The 12,889-nt window shown below is 35.2% G+C and overlaps 1 long non-coding RNA gene across 1 annotated transcript; it reads right to left on the bottom strand.

Annotated features, from left to right (window-relative positions):
• Nucleotides 1-2,290: 2,290 nt before the first annotated feature.
• LOC130714476 (uncharacterized) lies at nucleotides 2,291-2,791 on the bottom strand. Its single transcript, XR_009011294.1, has 2 exons — nucleotides 2,520-2,791; nucleotides 2,291-2,432 (listed from the first exon to the last, which is right to left on the bottom strand). It is a non-coding gene; the product is annotated as an uncharacterized LOC130714476 (long non-coding RNA).
• Nucleotides 2,792-12,889: the final 10,098 nt, after the last annotated feature.

A 12,889-nucleotide genomic window follows, 5' to 3' on the forward strand; every position in this document is an offset into this window, starting at 1 on the left:
TTTACAAAAATTACTTGGGCTCAAATACCTGGGGTTAGCTTTGTTGGGTTCAAATACTACCATCCTCAGCCTCTAAACCCCAATCTCCAATTCTACCATCCTCTTCCATATCCATATGCTGTGAGTATCCAGCACAGCCACTAAGTAAAATTACATGATGTTTACACCCACTGCTAAGCAAGGATAGTCGTTTCATGATGGTGTTGTCAACAATCAATTATTTCAAAAGTTTAAGTTGTTAGATAAATGTCATATGAATGAGTTTTTTATTATTTTTAAACACACTCTCTCATGTAAGAACCTACTTGAGCTTGAAGTGTGAATAAAATATAAGTTCTGGTGAAATTCAACTGTTAATTATTAGAATAAACAAGGGGGACACAGATCGAACTCACCAAGTGTTCATAAAGATTCTAATAGCATGTCAATAACCAATATATCCCAAAAACTTAAATTATTGGGTTAATGTCACATGAATAATTTTTTACTATATTCTAACAGTGTTACCTCTTGGAGTTGGAGTCTAGCAGCAAGTTCTTCGCGTGATTCATTTGGTCTTTTTCAAAGTCTTAAGCCCATAGAACCCATTTGGTTACGCACTAAAGAGCATGCATTGAAGTTTTTCTACTAGAAAAAATACTAAATAAGTTCAACAAATGCTCTTTAATCCGCATCCAAACATGCTTATAGTCTTATGTGCTTGTAAGTAGGTGGTGCCTTCTTTTTGCTGGATCATTTTTCTTCTGCAGGAGTCTCTAGGATTTTTATAATCTGTTTTTGTTTAGAGCTCATGTTGCTGGTTTGTTGCTGAATGCTTGGTAAAATTCGAAGTTTCTTGCATTACTAATTACTACAATACTAAAACAACAAAGTCACTGATCGATATACCGGATGAAAAAGTTCTAGCTAGTAATGGATATATATGTGTGTGTATGTGTCATGATATCGATGTTATTTATGTTTTCCAGGTGTATACTTGTCCTACCACCAATTGATATTCAATAGAATGAGTGTGAACAGTCAGAATGTGAAGCAGACTTCTAGACGCCACCTTCACAATATCTAAAGCAAGTTGTGTCACAGCTTCTTCTTGATGTGGTAATTGTCATCAGAATTCAGAACAAGTTGTGTCCCCTTTAAATGCTTTGGATTTCTAAAGTTAAGTATTTATGTTTGGAATGTTAATTTTCTCTTGTGTGCTGAACTCCAAAAGAAATCTTACTGCCAAACCTGGTCATTCAAGAGGGTTTGAGTCTCACCCCCAATGTGGGTTCGAATGATATAGATCATAACACAGAAGTTGCCCATAGGAATGACCACATCCATCTTGTAGGAATAACACAGACAATGACAATGACAATGACAATGACAGTGACAATGAGATCGAGTGGCAACTTCCTTGTTGTTACAAACTTCATAGACTAAGTTAGTTATTAGTTACTGATCAGTTAGTTTGTTAGAGCTAACTTTCATTCAGTTATTGATGATACACATAGATCATCAATTGTATATATACTGCTTCTGTACATAGTTATGAAACTTAACTTCATATTTACCAAATTCTACATAGTGAGATCATCATGCCAGTAGAGTAGAGTGGATCTCTGCTGATCTCAACATGTGTAATAGAAAAAACAATCCTACCCGACGAAGATCTTCAAAATATATATATATATATATATATATATATTATAAGCCAAATAGTATTAAGGAAGTACTAGGCCTATATGAATCTTAAAAACTGATCCAAACACGCCTTGGAATTGCATGTTTCATTGGGCTGTACGGAAGAAATGAACTTAATTTTGGGTCCGAAATAGTTACTCTGCAACCTTCTTGTGGGTCATCGTACTCACCGCCCATTAATTACAAAGGCCTGTAATTAAGATGGCCTATCTACCACAAAAAAGGACTTGGGTAGCGGTTATGTTCAATGTTGAGTAGCGGTTAAGTGGGTGATGCTAAACTCAGCGTTGCTAAAATTGGGTAGCGGTTCTGAACCGCTACTCAATTAAAAAGATGGGTAGCGGTTCCGCGACCGCTTCGCATTAAAAGATAGGTAGTGGTTTTCAACCGCTACGCATATAGGCATAAAACCGCTACCCATCTTCTATTTTTTTGGCAGGAACCGCTGCCTTACTCTATTTTTTTTTATATAAAAAAAGCAGGCAAATGAATCAGAACCCAATTAACCCTTGATACCCAATGTGAAATATAACAGTAAGATCGAAAACTAAATAAAGAACAACTCAATATCCATATAATTGTGCTGAAACCGAGAAATTAAAAATTGTGCACCAAAACAACAAATTCAATCTGATATCCAAATACACTTGTTTTGTTTACAAAAAGAACAAATTCATCCCTAAGTTATACCTAGCTAAAAGATTTTGAATGGAGGAATCACGTTTATTCTTCAAAGACGTGTGACCCTGCAATACAAATTAGAGACAAAATTACAAACAACATTCCTCATGACTGGATATCTGTATAGGCAACATGTGTATCAATTCATTTACCTCTGCTTCTATTTGTAGCTTGCTAATCTCCCAGATGGAATCATCTTCTTAAGGAAAGAACTTTGGGTGTCATTCATCTCTCTTTCCAACTTGCTTATTTTGTAACATTGCAACATTGCAATCCTTTCTTTAAACTTGGTCTTGCAATTCATCAACTCTTCATCAGTGTCTAATCAATACAAGAAGCAGAAAAAAGCATGAGAAACATACAAATATAACTAGCAATTCATAGAAAACTACAAACCCAATACAGATCTAAAACTACAATAAAGCTATATTAATAAGTCACCTGCAACAATACTTAAAACTATAATCCTAATAAACAAAATGACATAGTCAGTAAGACAAGAGTCTGCCACCTAAATGTTTCCTAGCCAACACAACAGAGTCTTCAAATAGCCATAAAATGAAGCCAAATAATGCCAAAAGCAGGAACGAGAATAAGACAGCAACTACAAATTCCCTACATTCCAATGACTAAGCAACCTCCCAAGGAACTCAAAGCTTTTCAATGTAGCACACTAGCACTCCACTGTTGAAACTCACTAGACATGAATCTTTACTCATGAGGCTCAAATCTGCTATAAAATCCAAATAGCAGTCAACTAACATCTCAGCATTAAATTCTCCAAATCCCCAATAAGGGCTTCCCAATTTGGAATCAACATATTAAGACAGTAACAAAATGTAAGAAGAAACCTCACATAGAGACAGCCAAACGAGCCAACCCAGAAAACAGGACCAGCTATGGGGGTATCCACCCAACAGTCATCGTTATATGTTAAAATTACTCAGGGAACTTAATGGGTTTCTTACTCTAGAAAAAGTATATCATTCATATAAAGAGCAATTGAAATCCTTCCCCATAACATGTTCTAATTAGACTTTTGGGACTTGCAAGCACTAGTAAAATAACAGTCACGATAAAGTATCTTTTATAAAATGGGAAACAAAACATAACATGTTAAGAGATATTTGATTAAGTTACATCTATTTCAGGTTAGCCTTAATTATCACATCTTATTTTTCACACATTCATCACAAACTAAGTTCAAAAAGCCTCTTACAATTTTAGTTCACTTCTGCCTCATGTTGTACAATTTTCCAAAAAACACAAAAAAAAAGAACTGAAATAGTAACAAATCTGCCAAACGAAACATCATCTAAGGTGCAAAATATTTGAGATATGAATTCAAATAATCAATACTCTAATAACATTAAAGAGAGAAAAATAAATAAATCAGAGTTCAGTTAACGAAACAAAGCCATGTCCATTTGAGTCCACAATCCAATCCAATATAATTTACACCACAACTGACCTTTTTTTTTCAGCATCAATATAATTAACTCTTCACACCAGGGATCATTCTGTGAATAAAAAAAACAAGAAATCGCAAATGAGATAGATTAATGCAATGACTAATTAGCTTTTGTGAAGAAAACACTGAGTTGAGTGAATTTTTTTGACTAATCAAGCATAACCAAACTGGAACCCGAGCTCAATTAGTCATGGAATCAATTGCAAACAAAGCCAAATTATATCAGAATTTTGACCTTCAACAGATATATTCTTCTTGTTTTCATTAGCACAATCAGAAGAAATCCTTAAAAATCAATATAGTCAGGACCCAAGTCAATGAATTGGAAACAAATAAGTAGGTGATCTAGGCACATAAACAAATCATAAGAACAGAATTTATAGCAGCAAGAGCTAGCATGTCAGTACAAGAAATACAATCAAATTTTCGATTTCGATTTATCATGATGCTGAAATTGAGCTTCACCGAATTCAATTCAATAGCCCAATCAACAAAATGAAAATGATACCTGTAATCGGTGAAGCTGATTTGGCTATGGGGAATCATGGTGCAGAAGAGAATTGAAGTGTTGTGAGCCGGTGACGAAGCAGCAGAACGGAACCAAGGCTCGACGAAGAGAGAGAGACAACGTAGAACTAGGGCTCCCTGAGATGCGGCGCGGAACTACGACTCTCTAGATGTAGAGACGGTGATGGCAACGAGGAAGGGTTGAGATCAGGATCGTGAAAGTAGGAAGATTGGTGAGTAACAGAAGCAGCGTCGAGCCCCAGTAAAAAAAAGAAGGTAAGATGAAAGAAAAGGGAGATGTCACCTGCAGAACTTGCGCCCATGTCGAGCGCACTGCCAGAAGGGGAGCAGTAGTCAGTCAAGGCTTGTGGTTCAGATGCGGAGACGGTTACAGCAGGGAGCAAGGGTTATTGCGTTCACGACAGAGGGAAAGGGAAAAGGATTTCCCAGGTAGGGTTTTGATAAATTAGGGAAAAAAAGGTTCAATTTGGGTAGCGGTTAATGTAAGCGCTACCTAGCACCGAGAAATTTTACTTGGGTAGCGGTTTCACTATAAGATTGATTTTTTCTTTTCTTTTTTAATGTTACAATAGTTGCTTTCCATATTTTTTTTTTCTATAAAAAGCTTGGGTAGCGGTAAACAGTGAACCGCTACCCCATAGCCGCTGCCCAATGCCCTTTTTGTGGTAGTGTATATACACCTTGACAAAAAAAAGGTATACACATCATTGTATGTATGTATTAACTATTAAGTTCTAGCATAGATACTTTTTACCGTTGGTGTTGGGAGATGTGATCTCACAAAGACAAACAACTTTCATAAGGAGGACAAGTAACTTTAATTTGTTTAAGTTGATTTTGAGAAGACTTATGATGTAGTTAGCTGTGTTTTTTGAATTATATAATAGCTAGGATGAGGTTTTGTGATAAATGGAGGTATAGCTAGGATATACAGTGCTTAAAAGACACATCTATTTCTATTCATGTTAATGGGAGCCATTGGCATAAATTAATCCTGGTAGAGATTTAAGAAGTGGATCTTTTATCACCTTTTATGTTCATCATTATAGTTGAAGGCTTAAGTAAAATGATATAGAAGGTAGTGGAAAAGAATATGTAATCTGGTGTTCTTGTGGGAAAGATAAAGTTAAAGTTTCTCATTTGTAATTTTCAGATATGATACTCTTCTTTAAGGGAAGGCCTCTCTAAGGAATATTTAGGCAATGAAATCTATTCTAAATTTAATTTGTTCAAATTAATTTTGGATTAAATGTGAATTTTTTAACTATACCATCTAAATATTGAGCAAGGTTGGGTTACTGAAGCAACATCAGCTTTAAACTGCAAGGTGAGAGTTGTTTCTTTCAGTTATTTGAGCATTCCTTCAGGACAGGATCCCAGAAAGCTAGCAACGTCAAAACTGTTAATGCAAAAGGTTTAAAATAAGCTCTCATGTTGGTCTAGCAAGCATTTGTCCATTGGAGGTCGTGTTGTACTGTTAAAAGTTGTTTTGTCATCTATGCCGAAATAGAGACATTTAGATGATAATTATAGGTGTAGTAATAAAAGAACATAAGAGAAGAAATGATATAGAAAGAAGTAGAGGTGTGGTAATAGAGATATTCATATGATAATTATAGGTTATTGACAAGTTTTTTTTAAGTAAATTCGCCAGTAACCTATAAGTATTTCAAAGAAGAAGTTGTCAGTAATTTGAACGAAGTCAATAATCCAACTGTTGACAGATTTTCTGACGACATTTTCCATCAAAGAACGGACAATTTCAGATGGGGTTCGTCCGTGATAGTATCAACGGTTTGAAGTCATCAGTAAGGTTACTAGCTAATTTTTCCCAATAACAAATGTGAATTTCCGACGGTGTAGGTCATCGGTAATGTAACCCCCAAGATTTCCCATAAAAAAACACGAGCAATTGGCAGATTCGGTCTTCAGTAATACTTTCTTGGGAAAAACAAAGTGGTCCCAACCTTTGTCGTCGGTAATTCTTAAATTTACCGACAATTTTCAGACTATTAGTGCATATCCGTTGGTAATTAAGCGTTTTATTGTAGTGGAAGAAGATATTGCAGCTAGAGAAATCTTTATGTGCAGCTTGTGTACAGCATATGAAAGACTCTTCTCACTTATTTTCTACTTGTCCTCATATGGTGGCTGAAGTTTTCCCCTTGTTTTACTTTTCCACTAGTTACACTTTATTTTTGAAGTGTATCATATACCTCAAGAACATTTTACTCAATTCTTTGCTTTATATTCATGTCCTTTTGAAATAAAAGAGATATGGGTGATAATTTGGCACACAACAATTACTACAAGAATTCAATCAAATACCAACAATAGTTATCGACAAATAGAGACTGTAAAATCTCACTTTAATCCGACGATCATATCATTTGTAACAAAATTTTTTAATCAGTTAATAGAAAATATGTTGGTGACGGCCTTGACCATCCGTAGCTTAGTAGCAAGTTAATATATATTTTAATGCTAGTAGGTAATTAATATATTTTTTTCGCACATAACTTAATTTTTTATGCATTTGTACGTGGACCGTTACATATTCTGAATAAATGTATTAGTCTTTTTTAAAATTAATCAATAAGTTCATAACTTTTTATGGTTTCTTAAGGTAAACCTACAATCGGCAGCCATGAGCATAAATTCATAACTTATTGATAAATATAACTAATTAACTTGATTAGTATAGTTAAGGGATCAAAGAATTTGACCCCGATCGAGCTGCCCAGACAGATGGACCCCTCTCTGGGAAATATCTCAGTTGATGGACTATGCAAAAGTACGATTTTATGTATCTGTGCAGAATTGAACTGCTAGATAGTAACATGGTAACATCATTGTGTGAAAACGCATAGGGCCGAAAGGTTCATTCGTGTATAATGAAAGGTCAAAGTCATTAATAAAACAAAAGGGTCCCTTTTTTCTAACCCTCTTGCAACCAAAATTGTATGAGCAAGGTACTATTCATAGGGTCCATGGAGAATCATTATGGTTATCGTCATTTACTGGAAGGTCAAGTGAGCGTAATATAGGCCACTAATATTTCTCCCCCGTGAATATATACATGTACATATGAGATTGGTTGCCAAATGTTATGGTGATAAGGGAACGAAGACTTTAAAGTAGAAGGACCCTCCACTCCACCTAATATATATACAATTCAGTTAATACTCAATAACACTGTGATATAAGTGCTTGACAGGACAAAGCCAACCTTTATTATACACGTCCTTGTTGTACCACATGATTTACTTAATCCAATGCCTAGTTGAATGGCGAGGGGCGTCTTAGATCCACATGTTGTACTGTCCTGTTACTTGGCCAATGCCACAATCACACAGCAGCAAAGTAAACTTAAATAAGTTCTAATCTTGCATTAAAGACTAGGTTGTGCTATATTGGTAATTCCAAAAGATTAATTTGCGTTTGAGTAAGATTCTATTCATGTTCGGTAATCCCTTAATTATCAGAACATTGATGTTGTATGTGGAGTTCAATAAATTGTATTTTCAAGGTAAAAATAAAATCGCCGCACTCCCTTCCGAGAAGGGTAACCCATCACTATCGATCGAAAACACATGTCCAGGAAAACGACGATCACGTGATGAGGTGGGTCAACCGCTTCCTCAACAGTTGCCTCATAGTTGCCCCTGAAGAACGACGTCATATGTAACGTCATTATAACTCTCAGTGAGGAACTCACCGCAGCGTTAGAAGCGCAACTGTAATGCAACAGGGAGCTTAACCGGACGCTGATGGTGTCTCAACCAGCCAATAATGTCCTTGTGCAACCTGCATTGCCCCAAAACGTCTATGCTGAGTGTAGGCGCTGATAGCCCCTTTGCAAGTGTACAAAGTTATTCGTAGTAATAAATTATCGATCCCTCGAGGATTGTGATTCAATACTAATTCTAGTAACTTCTAGTATTTAGATTATGAAAATAAAAACTAATTTTAAGGATTTTGAAGATTGTAGCCGTCACTAATAAAAAGTAAAAGCGAAAATCAAATAGTTTAAGAAATCAGATGAGAAAAATAACACTTAGGTCTCGTTTCACCTAATCGGCTTATGCTTTCATTCTAACAATGTTCATATGAATCAAATAAACTTCTCTACGACAATTTAGCCTATGTTCTAAGATGTTGATAACTCACACGCCCTAGACTTTCAATTCAATTACTAAGTCTGTTTTACGAGCACCTAGACTAGGAAATTGAAGATTAAGTTATGTTTAAACTATCCAACACAATTAGGTTCTACTCTTGAATCAAGCAGTAGGGAACGCCTAATCTAATTGTTTCCTTATTTCTCTAATTCCTAAGGGTGGAAATAGGCCAGCCGGCTCGTCAGGGGCCTATGGCTCGGCTCGTCTGAGGCTCGGCCCGGCCTGGCTCGTTTATTAAAAAGGTCAGGCTTAGGCTTTTTAAAAGGCCTATTTAACTAAAAAGGTCAGGCCCAAACAATTTAAAAAGCCTATTTAGCCTGATAGGCCGGCCTACTTATATATTATTTTTATTAATAATATAAATAAATATAATTTAATTATATATAATTTAATTTTTTTTAAACTGATGTATACTTTAGTATAAAAGAAAACCCTAAGTCCCTACCCTAACCTAGATTAGAAACGTTCCAAACATATTCAGCATAGCACATCCTCAGCCACACAGGACGCAGGCTGCAGCCAGCCGCCACTACCGATCTACCGCTGCCAAGTCCACCTCTCCTCCAATGATATAGGTTTTGTTATTGAAATGCAATGATACAGGTTTTTTTATTTGAAAAGAAAGTGCAATGATATATAAAAGGCTTATTAGCAAGCAAGCCTAATGACCTTCTTTTGATAAAATTGTCTGTTAAATAGGCTTTTAAGAAGGCTTGTAGGCCAGGCCAGGCCCTAGAAAAGGCCAGGCCAAGCCATAAAATTTGGCCTATTGATAGGCCACAGGTCAGGCTTGGGCCACGAAAAAAAAATGCAGGCCAGGCCTAGGCCACGCAAAGCTTGGCTCGGCTCGGCCTATTTCCACCCCTATGATTCCTAATCAACTTCCGTTCTCATAAGAATTAGTAAATTACTAGCATGCATTCAAGTATAATCAAGATAAATTGAAACAACTACGTAGATTAATGAACAAAATTGATATGGAGCAAAGGTTCGAATCGAAACATAATCCTAAAACGGATCCACATCTTAAATACTAAAAGAGGTTTAGCCAAGCATTGACATAAAAATTACAAAGGAGTAAAAAAAACCTATGAAAGATTCAATGTCTTTTTCCTCTCCCTCGTTTTCGCCATTTCTGCACCTCCTCTCTGCAATATACGTACTGGTCCCTCTCTATATATTGCAAAACCTAATATTTGGGAGAACCTAATATGCACTAATTTTAGGTGGTATAATTTTACACCATCTACTTTAACTGGGTATAGCAGGTTAACACATTATATTTTTTAAGAAAAAGCATCATTAAAAAATTTGTCATATATTAAATATCTTTAAAAAAAAATGTTATCGTAGGTTAAAAAAAGTGGTCTAAAATTAGACCACTTTAAAAGTGGTTCACATTAGGGGTCACAAATATTTAAATATTGATCTTCCATTCCCACGTGCAGTTCACTTTTTTTTGGCAATTCAACCATCCTGCCACGTGTCAGCTCTGTATTGGGCTTTGGTTAAGGTGGAAAATTAAGTGGTACGCAACCCACGGCCTTATAGTGGTCCTTGGTCACGATTGTGCCACGTGGCTGGGTATAAAACGGCAGCCGCATGATCTGTGCGTGTGCATGATAGCTGCGTGGATCTCAGCGCAGGATCTGCTCCCTTTTCCTGATTTTCTCTTTTCTTTTTATTCCGAAAATCCTAAATAAAATAACAAGATAAATCAAAATCAAATACTAAAAAGATAATAACCAAAAAATAAACAACTTAAATCATAACTAAATATATAATTTAAAAAGTACTAATTAATGATAGATAAAAACTACTAAAATCTAATAAATCAAAATAAAAACTCATAAAATCCTAAATTAATTAAAAATCCGAAAAATACTTAAAAATACCATAAAAACTAATTAAAACTCAGAAAATAAATTAAAAATAAAATAAAAGACCCACAAAAATACTCTTATATCCCCAGGTCAACAGGCGCTCTGTCTGCCGCTTAGTCTCAATCTTTGTTTGCCAATGAAGCACAACCTTTGCTCGTATACAAGAGGTAGCACATTTTTTTTTGATAAACCAATGAATTAATGGAGTACAAGAGGTAGCACTTGTGGCTATAACCTAGAATCAAGGGAGCCACTAAAATGCCGTTGCAATCGACCACGACATGAGTCTCCCACAATTGTTCACATATGTGACATGATGTTCTACTTAGAAATATATCACAAATATCAACCCCAAGCTGTGAGATATTTGTATTTCTTTTAATTTATTCTCCTCCTTAGCATATAAGTTGAGGAGCCAATGCATGTATTAAACATTCAATATTTGAAGCAAATTTTTATTATAGAATTCAGAGTTTTTTCTATGTTTTTCTTTAGGCTTCTAAGTCATTAATTAACATTAGATCAAGGTTTCCAAGCTTCCTATGCTATCGGATTAGCCAAAACCTGCCCACCCGTGTTTCAACCGCCCGTTAGAAAACACCATTTTTATTCATTTTTTCTTTTAAAAAATAACGTTATACACAAGTTCGGAAAGGAAAAGAAAACTTGAAAAGTCCAAATTTTGTGTCGAACAAAGGTCTTTAGAGTAAGAAATGACCTCGTCGAAAAAGTTGATGGTAAATTTTCTAGTCACCAGAGTTCAAGGTTGAAGACGATTACATCAGCCTCACATCATCGCCACATCGCCATCACGACATCAATTAACGTGGCCGAAGTTGACGTGATCAGTAACTTTGAAAAAATAAATTGTAACCCCTTTTTATTTTCAATAATACCATTTTGTGCACCAAACAATTCCATAATTACCATTCCATCTATACTTTATAAAATTACAACATGACCCCTAAACTTTTTCAATTTCCATTTTTTGCATATTTCTTTATGAAAGTACACCTTTAACCTTACATTCTAAGATTCCTTTTAACGCCAAGTCTTTGCAAATCTTCAGCATTTCTAAACCTTACATATCATTCAGCATTCTCCTAAAAAAATATCATGCCACCATGAAGTCAAAATCAAATAAATATTCGTAACATTGAAATGGAAGAATTAAAACAACAAATCTGAAGGTTAGAAGAAGTTGTTGAAACTCACAAACTCGACAAACGGAGACTGTGGATTCAAAAATAGATGGAAGTGGCACTTCACCCATTAATAGTTATCAAACATGAAGATGATTTATCATGTCAAATTCAGCATTTTCAAGGTAGAAATTCCTTAATTCCTTAATTTGAAGGTCGACTACAACCTGATGAAAATGTGAATTGGGAGAAAACTATGGAAAGAGTATTCGAGCGAAATGAGGTTCTAGATGAATAAAAGGTCAAGATTGTTAGAGTTTAACTAAATAAACATGCATCAATATCGTGGAAATATCTTAAGAAGAGACACAAACAAAAGGATGTAGTAAGATTAATTAGAACCTGGAAGAGAACACGTCGAAAGATCACAAGTAATTTCTTACCTGATCCTTACTACGAAGATATTTCATTGAAGTGCATAATTTTTATCAAGGATCAATGATTGTGGAGAAGTATTCAAGATAATTCAAGCAGTTGTTGATGAAGTGTGATATTCAAGAAATGGAGGAACAAACCATTGCACGATACTTGAGTGGTTTGAATTCAAAATTTTCCCAACTAGTACAACTTCAACAATAATGGAGCTTAGACAATGTTATTAAACTAGCCATTAGAAAAGAAAAGAAAAAACCTCTTCAAATGACAAAACTTCCAACCTTCCTCTTGAAGAAATCCCATTAATAACGGTAAGTTCCAAACCCCTCAATCATCTATTCTAGATAAAACAAACACCAAAGCCGCCAAAGAAACTAAACCCAAGCATTCAACCAATCAAACCTGCCCCGATGTTTCTAATTCCAAGGATATGAATATATTGCTTCAAATTATCCAAATCAGTAAGTTGTCATCATCATTGAAGGAGAACCTTAAGAAGTATTCGAGAACAAACTTGAACTTGATCAGAATGAGTTTGGTGAACAGTTGATTCTAGCATGTTTGGTTCTCTAGCATGTTTGGTGAACAGTTGATTCTAACTCATTATGGAGAAACCTTAGTAATCATATGTAGTCTGCACACAAATGTTACAAAGTTAGATTCATGGTTGCTACACAATATCTTCCACACCATACGTATATGTAATGTTATCAACAATGTAAGTTTTGAAAATATAGTGTCCAGTTACGCGGTGGACATTATCTAATAGCATTCTTAATTGATTTTTTTTTTCTGTAAGACTTAAATTCCATTGATAAATAAATTTGAAGCCTTGAGCGTAATTCACCCAAGAAGGCAATACATACAATCTAATTGTGCACA

The sequence above is a fragment of the Lotus japonicus genome, chromosome 4 (genome assembly GCF_012489685.1).
Source record: "Lotus japonicus ecotype B-129 chromosome 4, LjGifu_v1.2".
Lineage (NCBI taxonomy): Eukaryota > Viridiplantae > Streptophyta > Magnoliopsida > Fabales > Fabaceae > Lotus > Lotus japonicus.